The 14,019-nt window shown below is 48.0% G+C and overlaps 2 protein-coding genes across 8 annotated transcripts in view; both read right to left on the bottom strand.

The window, feature by feature from the left end:
• Positions 1 to 14,019, bottom strand: part of ZBTB7C (zinc finger and BTB domain containing 7C) — a 310,798-nt gene that overhangs the window by 94,145 nt on the left and 202,634 nt on the right. The window lies entirely within an intron of this gene.
• IER3IP1 (immediate early response 3 interacting protein 1) overlaps positions 1 to 14,019 on the bottom strand; it is a 1,095,035-nt gene that overhangs the window by 982,220 nt on the left and 98,796 nt on the right. The window lies entirely within an intron of this gene.

Here is a 14,019-nt window from a genome sequence, read left to right as displayed (position 1 = left end):
CACTAGAACTACTCCCAGCCCCCACACTTTACTGCTCCTGTATCCACTTCTTAGCTCCCTCTGAGCCTGGATGAGATGCCTCCCATTTGCACATACCTGCAGTAACAGTGGCTCTAGGAGGGTGTCTCCCCAGGGCAAATGGGATTCTGGATTTAGCAGCATGTAAAACTGATGGGCAGCAATTCACAAGAAGGCTTTTGGATTGAATGAGAGGCTGGGTACAGGTAGGAGACAGCAAGACTGATGGTGTGAGTCATCCCCGGGCCTGAGAAGCAGGTTTTCATCTGTGGATTAAGGGCTTAGGAGAGAGGCTGAGCACTGTGGGCGACCCAGGCCCTGATGACAAAGTGGGTGCAGGGTGAGGGCAAAGGCTGTGCTGGGCACAGAGTGGCTCTAGTGTCCCAAGGGCTCAGGATGGCTTTAGGGGAGACAGCGTTCTCACCAAGCAGCAGCAGAGACCTACAGATGTGGTGGATACAGCATTAAGGCCTGAACTGACCTGTGCCTGTGGCTCAGTGACATGCTGCAGTCCCTGGTGACTTACAGTCATTACAGAAGGTTTCCTGCAGGTGTTGGGGGGGAGGTGCCAGGCTCCTGCAGCCGAGCAAGCTGAGCTTGGAGCCATCTAGATCTGGCTGTTCATGTTGCCGTGACCAAACCTCTCAGAGGCTATGGAAACTGAGATCTTGGACCAATAGCAATGCCAGCACAGCCCAGTGTGGGCACAGAGGTGTGGGCAGCACAGTTCTTCAGGGCCTCAGAACCCAGTCCATGTTGCTATTCTGTCCTGCCCACGTGCAAGCTCCCTGTATAAGGGGCCTCTAAGCAAGAGGCACCATTAAATTCATGGTGCCAGATTGTTGCAGCCAATTCTTCTGAGACAGCCAAGAGCAGCTGAGGCTGGTGAGGGCTGGGATCACAGTAATCCTTGTGATTACTGACTTAATATGTTACAACGAACTCTGGAGAAGTATCCGAAATGGGCAGCAAAATGCAAGGTTGGAGTTCAGGTGGTGGGGAGTGGCCTTCCCAGTGAATGAACCAGCTACTTTGGGCTTCCAGGATTCTTGTCCTGCTGTATATTCAGTCCACCCCAGGAGGAGGAGGCCAACACCTGAGCCTCCACTGTATTAGCATCATTGTAGCTGCTCAGCAAACAAATGAATGAGGGGATGAGTGAATTAACAGACCAGATGGGAGCTGCTTATGTACTGCATGCACTCTAACTGCCCCTTGCTCCCAACACACACACAAGGAGTTGAAATATTCCCTCTTGGACCCTGACTCTTTGCAGGAGGGAATGTGGATCTATGAGGCTGGTCGAACCTGTCCTTGGGGCTCTGTCTGGAGGGGGCTGACACCTTGGGCTGCAGCATCTCTCTCCTGGCAGCTGTGGGCACCTGGGTGATCTGCCCGCAGACAGAGAGCAAGCAAGCCTGACACCTATGGCGGTACCTCCACGTGGATCACTGGTTGCTTTGTGATCACCCATCAAGTGCTCAGTGTTGAAAGGGGGACAGAGAAAGCAATATAAGATATACTTCCTCCCTCTAGGAAGTTTACAAACGAATGAGAAAAATGAGCCACTCCAGGCTGCGGAGGGCACAGAGATGAGCCACCCAGATAGTGACCCCAGCTGCTGGGAGCAAGGTCAGCCTTCAGCCCTCAGCTCAGGACAGCCCCATCAGAGTTGCAGAGAGCCACCTGGCCCAAAGTCACGCCTTCCAAGAACCGCACATTCAGTGACTATGCAGGGCATCAGAGGCCTGGGCATTTTGGCCCAAACTGGGACAAACTTGAAGAGGCCCTTTCAGCCCCAGAGGTCCCTGTGGGGTTGGCATAAGTGGTAGGGCTGGCATTGCTGCAGCGTCTCCCTCCCTCCCCCTGCCTCTTGCAAGAGTTGATCCCTTGAACACTCCTAACAAACATCCTGCATGTTAAACTGCTTCCTGGTCGGCTGCCCAGAGAATCCAGCCTTTCAAACAGGGAAGACGATACTGAAAAGTCAGTCATATGGTAACATTCAGGGTTAATTTTGTACTTCGGGCTCTGAGCACTGTAAGAATGGTGAATGTAGAAATAAATGCTGCAGGATGCATCCTCATAATAGAGCTCTCCTTAGAAATGATCATGTATGTTTTTATTAATGAGACTGTAAACACAAACATGTATATTACAATCTGTTTTTATTAATGTGAAGGGTTGTTTCTCTCATATTTTATGTTCAGCTTTGGGGCTCCTGATGGACAGGAGGTGATGTAGCCTGGGGACAGTGAGATGGTTTCTTTCCTGCAGGGCTCAGCCAGCCAGGAAAAATGCCAATTAAGGCAAAGCTCTCTGGGAGGAATCATTTCAGTTGTCACGTTAACCCCACAACCTGGGGATCACAGGCTGGGTACTATCTCCCCAACTCTCCCGGCAGGCTGGGCCCCTTTAATTGGCATCAGTTACTTTGGGGCATGGTGACCTCTACCTAGAAATGTCGGATTCTCTGGAGGTGATGAAAAAGCCAAGCAAAGCCTGCAGTCTGTCTGCCTGACTGCAACCCTCGGGCAAGCCTGAAATGGGAGGAGGTGGGAATGGGTCCCTCATGTGAACGTATTAGGAGACACTGAGTAGCAGGTACCCTTCCTGGAAGTCAACAGCACATGCTGGAATAGAATCTGCACCACAGTCCTTAGAGCCAAGCAAACTGCAACCAACTACCTTTGAGGACCATGGTATTTTGTTACTAATTACCTTTTGCACATGCTTTTACTACTGAGTTATTGTTTATTGTATATTAAGTTCATTATCACTTCAGAGGAGCCAGCTGGAAGGGGGTGGGGTGAAGCTGCACGTGCCCCCCCGTCCCCCGTCCCTGCTGTTCTGACCTGTGTGAGGATTACCAGGGTCTCTGGGCACTGCAGGGGTTTGGAGATGGTGGGCTGAATGGTTCCAGCACCATGAGATTAAGGCTGAGCACTCACCCTTAGGTAGCTGAGACCCGGGAATCCTCATAGGATGCTGGCTGGCATTTTTGATTTGGTGTCTGTGAAGTGCTATCTGAGCCAGCCCAGGGGGCTGCAGTTCCTCAAAGAGCAGGGGTGGGTGAGAAAGCAGGAAAGCAAGGACAGCTTTTGGGAATGGACAGGCAGAATTTTAACACTGGTTGGGAGAAAGGCCCTTGCAGTTTTCCCATCTCTCCACCTCTCTGCTCTGAGGACAGCAGCAGTGGCCAGTTGGGACAGCCAGGATGGAGTCTAGGGACAGGTCAAGGCAGGAGCAGCAACTGCTGAGCCACACCCTGAGCTTTCATCAGTTGTGGCAGGAGAAATGCCATGGTCACAGGCAGAATGCAGGGGCCACTGGGAAGCAGGGGAGGGGCAGACGTTTGCTGCATGGGAGCTCTGAGTCAAAAACTACTTTCAAAATTATAGCTACTATGTGCTAGATATATCGCATAATTTATCTTTTTGATCTTCTCATCAGCTCAGAGGACAGCTATGATTATCCCACTGAACAGATAAACAACCTGAGACTCAGAAGTTCCAAGAAGTCCACAGTGACTCAGTTAGAAAGTGGATGAACTGAGGCTGGAATAAGAATTTAAGTGGATTCTTATCCAGTAAGGGCTTCTGCTGTGGAAGCCGTAGAAGGGATCTCACTCCTGAAGGGAATTCTGGACTAGATAGTGTCCCTAGGAATAAGGTGGCCCCAGCCCTGAAAGGTGTGTCTCCCTCTGGCTGTCTTACAGACATCTATTTTTGCACCCTTGAGCCACTGGTGTCTGGCTGCCTTGCTAGGGAGCCCCCATCATGGGGTGCATGGACAGTCCTCTGTGCCATGGTGTAAATGGCAACTTACACCATGTTTCAGGATTCTGCTAACCCTGTTCCCCAGACCATAGCAGGCAGGGGAAGGATAACAGAGGTGCTGGCCATAACAATATGATGGCTGGAGAGGCAATGAAGCACTGTGGAGACAGCGTGGTCTTGGGGGTCAGGCAGATTCATATTCTGGGTCCACCATCCACCGGGGAAGAACTTTTAGACCAGGAGGGCTTCTGATGTCCTAACGTTGTCTGCCTTGCCCCTCATGAGGTGGCCCCAGTAGACAAGGTGATCTAGGGCAGGTACCCTGCCTGGGTAGCCCCAGGAGACACCATACCGCATATACACTCTGGTATGGTGTGGCTGCACTGAGGTCGCTAGCCATGCATTAGAAGAAGGCACGATATCATCGTGCAACTCTCTTTACCTACTGTGCTTTGGGCAAGTGATCCTGGAAGGGCCCTGCCAAGAGAAGGGGAGCTGGCATGCTGGCGGCAGGGTCAGCAGAGAACACAGTGCACCGTGCAGTCAGGCTCCCAGGGAGGGCTGCACGTTTGGCCAGGACTAGGCTTCAGGGATACATCATTTTTTATATCATTTGATTTCTTCAAAGGGTATCATTTCAAAAATTTACATACAGGTATTTTCTATTTTCCTTTATTACCTCTCATGCCTACTTTCCCTGTTATTATTACCTGTTCTCAGTCTCTGGGAATAATTACTTTAAAAAATCCATTATGAGATAATTCTTCACTATCATTGGTAAATGAGTTAGTCTAAGAGCAGACCAGGATTTTGTCATAGACAGGTTTAAGGAAGTGGCATGTGACACTTCCATTGCTTTGGGTTTCATCAATCCCTCTGAGGAGAAGTGTGTGCTGGGAGAAAGGGGGGAAGACCAGAGCTCTACGCTGAGTTTGTGGAGTTCTTCAACTTGGTAGGGACAATCCTCTTGGGGTCCCTTGTAAGGCTGAGCATTTGTGTGGAGGATCTAAACTCTTGCTGGCCTCAGGAAATAGAGAAAATGACTTCTACCTTTCTGCCTGGGCCCAGGTCAGAGTGACCATCTGCAGCCTTAAGGCAGGGAAGAAGGGGGAGTGAAAGAAATAGAGATGGGTAAGGGAGGAGGAAAGTAGGAGGGGAGAGAGAACCTTCAAGGTTCAAGGGCAAGAGCAATGAAGAAAGATGTGTGTGGCTCAGAGAAGGTTCTGTGCAAATGGTGAAGGCCACCACTTATGAAGTGTGCACAACAGGCCAGGCACTGATGGCTTTCCTCATTCAGTCTTCACATCAACCCTAGGAGGCTCCATCCCCATTTTGCAAATGGGGAAACTGTAGCACAGAGAGGTTAAATAACTAGTCTAAGGCCATGGAGCCTGCAGATGACAGAGGTAGAACTTGAACCAGGCCCTGATTCCAGAGCCTAGGTGCTAAGAGGCTGTGCCACACTGCTTCATCATCAGTCTCAGCTCAGAGCACCTCCCTGAAGGCACCCCTGAGCCCTAGGTCGAGACCTCCTCCCCCTGCTCTGACATTGAACAGCACCATCTCTCTGGTACCACTCAGCTGAATGTCATGCCTGATTCTACAGAATCTTGCTTCATTTTTACTTCCGGTCTTACCTGGCTAAATGGATGACAACCCTTTAGAAGGCAGGGGCCAAAGACCTGCATGGGTGTCCTACAGGGGTCAGCATGGGGCCCGCACACAGTAGGTGTGCTTTGTCCTTGTTGATGAGGCATCACCTTCGATGGCCCCCACTGGTTGTGAGGAAGGCCTTGTGGGCCAGCGTTTCTCCTCCAAGGGCCCCACTGTTCTCCCCTCGGCTCCCCCCATGTGAGGCTCACTCGGCCTTTCATCCCAGCGTGGGCTTTGGGGTTGGCTGACGCTCAGCTCCTCTGCTCTGCCTGGGGCTGCAGAGAGTTCACCACTGTGTTATTGGAAAAGCTTCCAAGAGTTGGAGGCCAGGTTCACTCAGAGGGTGCGCCACAGGAGTGGGAGAGGAGGGACGGGAGGGAACATGGAGAGAAGCTGTCCCCTCAGCAGGGAGCAGTGGTGGGAGAAGGGAGGGAGAAAGAGGCAGCGGATTTGAGAACCCCACAGCTGCATGTCCACAAGGGCTGGCCAGAGGCCACCCAGCCCAGCCAAGGGGCCTCCTCCCTAAGGCCTGAGTCATCTGGAGGACCCCGTAAGCTCCATCTTTGTGTTCGCTCCATTTGTTCTCCAACCTTCCCTGGGTCATACCTACTGTTACCTTGAAGAGATCCACAGGCTTACAGGAAATCACTCCTGCCTGCCTGGACATCAGCCTCTTGCCTGTCCAGTTCAGCTTGACCTTTGGGAAGCTCCTGGTTCTCCCTGCAATGCCCCGAACGGACTGTTCCCTGCAAGGTGCCCTCACTCTGGCCCTTCATCCTCCTCTCCATTTAGCCGCCTGCCAGGCTGTTCCCATGCACTGGCCTCACAAGTGGCTAGAAATGTGGCATGATTAAAGTGGTCTAGGAAGTCCCCTTCCCCGAATAAACAACTGGCCCCATGCACTGCCCATGTCTGACTTTGCTTTTTTCTCGTGCCTGAGTTCCACCATTAGAAATGTGTGCTGGCCAGTTCACAATTGTAAAGATATGGAACCAACATAAGTGCCCATCGACCAACGAGTGGATAAAGAAAATGTGGCATACATACACCATGGAGTACTACTCAGCCATAAAAAGGAACAAAACAATGTCTTTTGTAGCAACTTGGATGGAGCTGGAGGCCATTATTCTAAGTGAAGTAACTCAGGAATGGAAAACCAAATTCCAAATGTTCTCACTTATAAGTGGGAGCTAAGCAATGGGTAGGCAAAGGCATACAGAGTGGTATAATGGACACTGGAGACTCAGAAGGGTGACAGTAGAAAGGGGATGAGGGATAAAAAAAACTACATATCGTGTACGATGTACACTACTTGGGTGAGGAGTGCGCTAAAATCTCAGAATTCACCACTGTATAATTCAGCCATGTAACCAAAAACCACTTGCACCCTAAAAGCTATTGAAATAATTTTTTTTTTTTTGAAGAAAAAAGTGTGCGCTGGTAAGCCTCCTCTTTCAAATACAGACACCCTGAGAAGGGAACCATGTGGTAGTGAGTGTCTCTTCTACACCTTAATGTGAATTCATGCAAATAGCTGGCTTTTCCTAATAACCAGGTTTGATCATCAGAAGGAGGGGATGAGGTGAGGGGTTTGAAAGGGTGCTGAGAGCTCAGATGGGGTGATTTTGGAACACAGATTCCTGGATGGGTGGGTCTCAGAGGGTGGGTAGAGGAATTTGAGCAGTGTAGGAAAAGCATGAAGATACCAGGGGAAAAAAAAAGTGTGCTGCAAATGCCTGTTTCACTGTCCTCCAAAAACACTGCCAAAGGAGAGTGGGGGAAAACCAAAGGTCAAAGACACACGCAGGGTGGCTTCATAACTTCCCAGTGTCCCCATCTCCGGTTAGAACCAAAGTTTAGGTATTAACTAAGGACATACACACACACACACACACACACACACACACACCCCTAGAGAAAGTCCAAAGAAAAACACAGCAATGCTCAGAAAACTACCCCAAACATGTTCCTTTGAAAACTGCCGACTGAGGAGCCCTCCCTGATCAGTCGGAGGCAGATCAGACCCGTTTCCTCTAATTGCAACTTCCACCCTTCTAGAATTTCCCCTCCTCTGCAGGTCCAGCCCACAGAGACATTAATCCCTATTCAAGTGAAACTTCAAGGTTTTTCCTTCTATTAAAAAAACAAAAAACAAAAAACTCTCAAAACAGCCCAAAGCAGTGTCTCTAATGTCACCGGTGTGTGCCTTCGCCTGGAAGGGAGGGAGAGGCTCCACTGTATGGAGGCCTGGCCTCAAGTTTCCTCACCTGGCCTCTCTCTTGTTGAAAGGCAGAAATGCGACCCTTGGTCCCTCCTCCACCCCACTTCCCCGCCCCCCCGACAGCTTTAATAAACTGTGATTATTTCAGTCCTTACAGCACAGCTGTCCTGTGAATTGTCCAGTCAGTGTTACGGGGTGGAAGCCAAGGGCTGGCGTGTGGAGCTCAGATCTCCGAATAAACCAGCCCTCCCTTTCCCTCCTCTGCCTGCCTGCTCCCTAGCAGGTGGGAGTTGAGGAGGAGGGCGGTCTCTGGCTGAGACCAGGGATGACAGAAGCATTTTCTGAGCAGCCTGCTGATGGCAGAGCCCCAGTAGGAGAGGGTGAAGGAGCACAGCTTGCAGACAGGGTTGGGGTGGAGTCGCCTTACCTACGTGCTGTGAATGCAGGCCTCTCTAAAATTCTCCTTCATCCCCATCAAGGAGCCCTGAAATTGCACCTCTAGAGATTAACCTCGGGCTGCTTCTCTGCTTAAAATGTGCTGGTGCATTATTTGAGGACAGAAATGGAGCTTTAGTCACTTTATCATTTACAGGAGGTGTTTGGGAAATGTTGGTTGAATGAACGAATGACATTCTGGGCTGCTATTAGAAATAATAATAGAAGAAAAGGAGCAAAGCGCTGGGGGCTTCAGGGGAAGTGGGCAGGGATGACCCTGAGTGGGAAGGGAGAAGAAAGTGATGCTAGGTCAATCCTACTATATCACAGTTGTGCACACAGCTAGCCAGGGCAACAACACGGGTGATCTGGTCCTTGCCCTTGAAGAGTGTGACTGTCTTACCAAGTAACGGCCATTTGTGTGACTCCGCTCCTCTGAGAAGTTGGGAAAATGGTCCTCAGCACTCAGAATGGTCAAAGCTGAACTTCAGAAACCATCTACAAGGGCTCTCTCCATCATTTTCAGCAGCAGAAGCCCTCTTTTATAAACACAATTTAGTGCAGACCCAGACCCATGCAGATCTGTTGTGCTTCAGCCAGCTGTGTGAATCTCCGTGGAGAACACCAGCGTAATCCATCCAACTCCCCAGTTCAAGTCAGGAAACTGAGGCACACAGAGGTTAAAAAGTATTCTCAGACTTCACCACAATCCCCTGCAGGCAGCTGGTGGCCTCCCTTGAGATTCAACTTCAGTACTTCTTGGGTAGGCATGGGCATCTATAATGTTTTATTTATTTTTTATTTTTTTGAAATGGAGTCTTGCTCTGTCACGGAGGCTGGAGTGTAGTGGTCCCATCTTAGCTCACTGCAACACCCACCTCCTGGGTTCAAGCGATTCTCCTGCCTCCGCCTCCCTAGTAGCTGGGATTACAGGTGCTCACCACGACACCTGGCTAATTTGTGTATTTTTAGTAGAGATAGGGTTTCACCATGTAGGTCAGGCAGGTCTCGAACTCCTGACCTCAAGTGATCCGCCTGTCTCCGCGTCCCAAAGTGCTGGGATTACAGGCGTGAGCTATGGTGCCTGGCGTGTAATCTTTCAAAAGACTTTATAGGTGATTGCAACATGTAATCAGGTTTAGAAACTGCTGGACTAAGGGACTAAGCACTATTTGATGGTGAAGAGTCCATTCACAGCAGAGTGTAGTCCAGGCTGCTCTTGGGCCATACAAGCCAAACTCCATTACAATAACTTCCAGGAAGCACTGGGATTCATTTCTGGTCTTCAGGTTTGGCTACACTGAACATGATGCCATAGAATGGCTAATGACCAGGACTTAGGATGTTCTAATGAAAAGATAATTTTTTAAAAAAATTTTTAAATATTTGGTAGTCTTCAAACTAGGTGAGTTCCTAGTTTGTCTTTGTTAAGAGTTAGTTATCCTGGTCAGTCCCATAGGCATAAAACTGGGATAAAATGATTTCATTGTGGAGCTGAAATATCAGCATGAAATAGAGTACCCAGCCATACAAAGCCAATGTCTTATAGGAACATAGAGGGAAAGCTCAGTATAGAGCTCTGGGACATGCAAAGGAAACACCAGGGTGTGCAGGATGTTCAAGAGGTCTGAATGGCTCTCACTATACCTACAGAAAGCAAGCATGACTGAGCTGATCCCAGAATATTTCCTGGCTACTGCTCCCTTAAGCATATAAACCCTTAAAAATAGGATGGCTACAATAAAAAGGCCATATTATCAACAAGTGTTGGTGAGGATATGGAGAAACTGGAACCATCACATACCTGCCAGTGGGAATGTAAAATGGTACGGCCACTGTAAAAAAAACATTCTGGTAGTTTCCCAAAGGGTAACTATCCAGTTACCACATGAACCAGCAATTCCACTCCTAGGTATATACCCCAAAGAAATGAAAATCTGGGTCCACACAAAAACTTGCAGATGATTGTTCAAAACAGCATTACTTACAAAAGCCAAATATGGAAACAACCTAAATATCCATCATGGGTAAATGGACTTACCCATGATGGGCAAATACCATTAGGAATGGGTAAATAAAATATGGTATATCCATACAAGGAATATTCAGCAATAAAGAGAAATGAAGTACTAATGCATGCTACAAAGCTAATGACTCAAAAGTGGTAGGTTAGTTGAAAGACACTAGTCACAAAAGACCACATATTATCTGATTCTATTTATATGAAAGGTCCAGAATAGGCAGATCTATAGAGACAAAAGGTAGATTATTGGTAACCCAGGACAGGGGCTTGGGGTGAAATGGGCAGCGACTGCTAATGGGTACAGTATTTCCTTTGGAGTAATCAAATACTATAAAACTCATAATGGTAATGGTTACACAGTCCTGCAAATATGCTAAAAACCATTGAATTTACACTTTAAATGGGTAGATTATACGCCATGTGAATTACATCGCAATAAATCTTATTTACTGTTTTGTTAAGAAAAACAGAAACAAATCAAGCATTAGAAAAGTTTCTATTGCTTAGGTTCTATCTAATAGACGCAGCCTCTGCTAGACTTCCCTAGGGCTTATGGATGGCAAGTGTCAACAGGAGCTGAGACCACTGTCATCTCTCCAGTGACCCCTTCCAGTGGCTCCAGAAAAACCAATGGACCAAACTGTTGTCTCCAGAAACAATTTAACAGAATTGTCAGCCAGAATCCACAGCCAAGAAAGCAATAGCCCTGCATGTATGTGTACAACGCATATGTGTAGGCAGCACAGATTTTCCTGAAGGCCAAGTCCAGTTATATGATATCATTTGGGAGGGTCACATGTACATTTGCATCTGGTTTGCATCTAATTTGGAAAAGCTGACATAGATCGTGTACCATATTATTAGGTAATTTTTCAAGTTTGGAGTCTCAGAGTTGCTCCACTCAATTTGTTCAGTGGATGGACTCAGTTATTGACTGATGAATTACAGCTTGCTCTGGGGTTCCTGGCCTAGGAGGGGCAGCCTGTGGTCATGCACGCTTTCCTGTTCTGTGCTCCATGCACACACAAGCCAAGCCACCATTGGGGGGCAGCTCTTAACCCACAGGGAGAGCCTCCTTCTCACTAGCTGGCTTCCAGCATAGAGGAGGGAGGTGCATGGGTGAGGATGAGGTGGAGGGAGCCCACTCTAGCTGATCCCCTTCCAAGCAAGGCCTACATGGAGGGGGCCTTCCAAATGGAACAAAAGTGAAAATGACAGAAGAGAGCAAGCATTCCTATTTATCTAAACACAGGATCAAGATGTACAGCGGGAAAGTGAAATTATGCTGCAATTTTGAAAGTCATCCACTGAAGATAAACTCTCCTTTCAAAGGAATTACTCATTTCACTCCATCATGATACCTCAGCGTCTATCAGTATTCAAATTTATTAAGCAATAACATGCAGAATGCATGATATAAAGGGCCTGTTTCATCACCCATTCCCCACGCTATTTTTTTTTTTTTTTTTTTTTTTTTTGCTAAGTCATGAGAAGTGCAGCAAGTTAAAAATCAAACAAAAACTAACAAGCACATACACACAAGATGGAAAAGAAATCCTCCATGGAAGTTACTATGAAACAGGCGGCTTTAGAAAGGAAAAACACAATCTCTGACTAATATGAAGGAGACTCCAAATTGCTCTTGGCAACAATCTCTCAACCCGATTCCCCTCCCTCTATTCATCTCCACAGTTCCCAGCCAAAGGAAAATAAACTGAACAGCTCTCTCCCCGGCCCAACCTGTAGGGCTGCCTGGCTGAGCAAGGGCTGAGCAAACAAACATCCCCATGCAATTATACACCTGTGTAATTGCTGTAAACACTGGGACAGCCAGCCGGGTGCTCACTGCCCTTATCAAGCTGATTATCTCAATATTGGGGGAAAATGCCTTTATTCTGGCAGACGACATCAAGGTAGTATGCAATATGATCTTGTGACCTCAAACCCAGGAATTTTTTTTTTTTTTTTTTAAGAAAAAAAAGAAGAAACAAATTATTCTTCTAGCAAGAGTCAGTAACAATTCTGGGGAAGGAAAGTCCCAGAGCATCACTCAGATGGGTAATAGCTTCAAGGCAAGATTTATCAGTTCACCTTCCTCACAAAAGTGATAGTTAATTTTAGAGGTAGTTATCTTACACCTATTACACCATTCAGGATGGAAGGAGAGTTAACAGGCCAAATGCCCCAGATTATTTATGGCTGCTCTGTCTCAAACATCCATCCAACACCATTCTATTAGGACAGATATGTCTGGTCAGCTAAAACGAAGGAGGACAGGATTCTCAGGAAATGGCATTGTAAGTGGAGATGTAAGTGGATGAAGGGTCTTTCAGTTGAGTCCTAAAACCGCCCCAGAAGGCCAAGATGAGCTGCTCTGTGAACCATGTATGGTCTAGAGACTTGGGTTCTAGTCTTGGCTTTGCTACCAACAAGTCCTGTGAATGTGGGCAAGCTTCCCTCCCCAAGGTTAAGGGCAGGTGCTTGAAGCTGAATTCGAGTCCTATGAAAATGCCATCCTGGCCACCAGGAAGTGGGCAGATGCATCAGGAGGATGACGCCCTGGGACAGTTCTCAGTCTGGCCAGCACTGATCCAAAGAGATGCCAGTCCTCTCATAAACTGTTTGAGCTGCTTCTTGTCATCTCCAGCTGGCAGGTGGCAAAAGTGCAGACTCTTTGAAACCCACAACTGTAAACCCTAAATGAATAATCTGAACAGCAGGGGCTCAAATGGCTTCCTGGGCACTTGGGGCAGAGGCTGACTGTGTTGTATGCACTCCACTGCATTCCCTTGAACCAGGGACAAGTCCTGGTAACTGCAGCATGGAGACTCCAGTTATTTTAACTTCCCTGCTCCTTCCTCTCCTTCCTTCTCCCTCTCCTCCTCTACATCCAGGCCTCCTGCTGCTGCTTCTCAGCAGCAATGCTTCCCAGGCTCCTTCCTGGGCTCCATCTCACTTCATCCAACCCTTTGAGGGTTGCACTATTACTACTACTATTCCCATTGACAGAGGCCAGAGATCCAGTCTGATTTCACTTACTGATGTATGCCCAGCACTTAGCATGGTACCTGGACACATACAGTAAACAATATAACAGTGTTGAATAAATGACTGATTGTTTGGAAAGACAATGACATTCAAAAAAAGTTAATATTAAATGTAACACATACTATTTTCTGTTGTACTATAATTATACCAGGGTGATTCCTGTCTCCCAATTAAAGTGTAAGATTCTAAAACATGTGGGGTACAATGAGTGGCTTTGAATCCTGCCTCTGCTACTACCTGGACAATGTACTTAATCCATTTGAGCCTCAGTTTCCCTATCTGCAAAGTGGGGCTAATGATTCATATCTGATGTGACCTAATATGAGTCTTTTTTGGGAGAGTGGGTTCTTTGTCTATGCAGCTCAGGTTGTGCCTTAAGGGGGAGGACGGCACTGGGGGCTACTTTCCTTTCCTAGAGTTTCACCCAGTGGGGGTTCCTGAGCCTTTCTAAGCCCAGAGAGGATTTAACTGGGTGAAAGAAGGGGGACAGAGGGAGTGGAGCTGAAACTTGAACCTGGCAGAGCCTTTACCACCTCCAAGCCAGCGCGCCCCTCCCCCTTCCAAAAAATCTTCATCTCATCTGGAGAAACTGCCCGCTTGTTTCAATCACTTCCTTTCCATTTTCAAAATTCCGCATTTAGAAGAACTGGAAGTGGTCTACCACTAGCCGACCAGTAAGTCGCTGGAGTGGGGCTTCCTTCTGCGTGGAGCTGGGTACCAGCTATTAAAAGAAAGAAGGCAGCCACCCGCTGCCTACCTGCCTGTCAGCACACAGCCGGGACAACGGAAGCCAGGAACAGAAAGGAACGACCCCGGAGCCCTCACCACAGAGCACGGAGTGG

This window comes from Macaca thibetana, chromosome 18 (genome assembly GCF_024542745.1).
Source record: "Macaca thibetana thibetana isolate TM-01 chromosome 18, ASM2454274v1, whole genome shotgun sequence".
NCBI lineage: Eukaryota > Metazoa > Chordata > Mammalia > Primates > Cercopithecidae > Macaca > Macaca thibetana.
The sequence above is the reverse complement of the archived record's forward strand: the minus strand, read 5'-3'. Positions and strand labels throughout refer to the sequence as shown.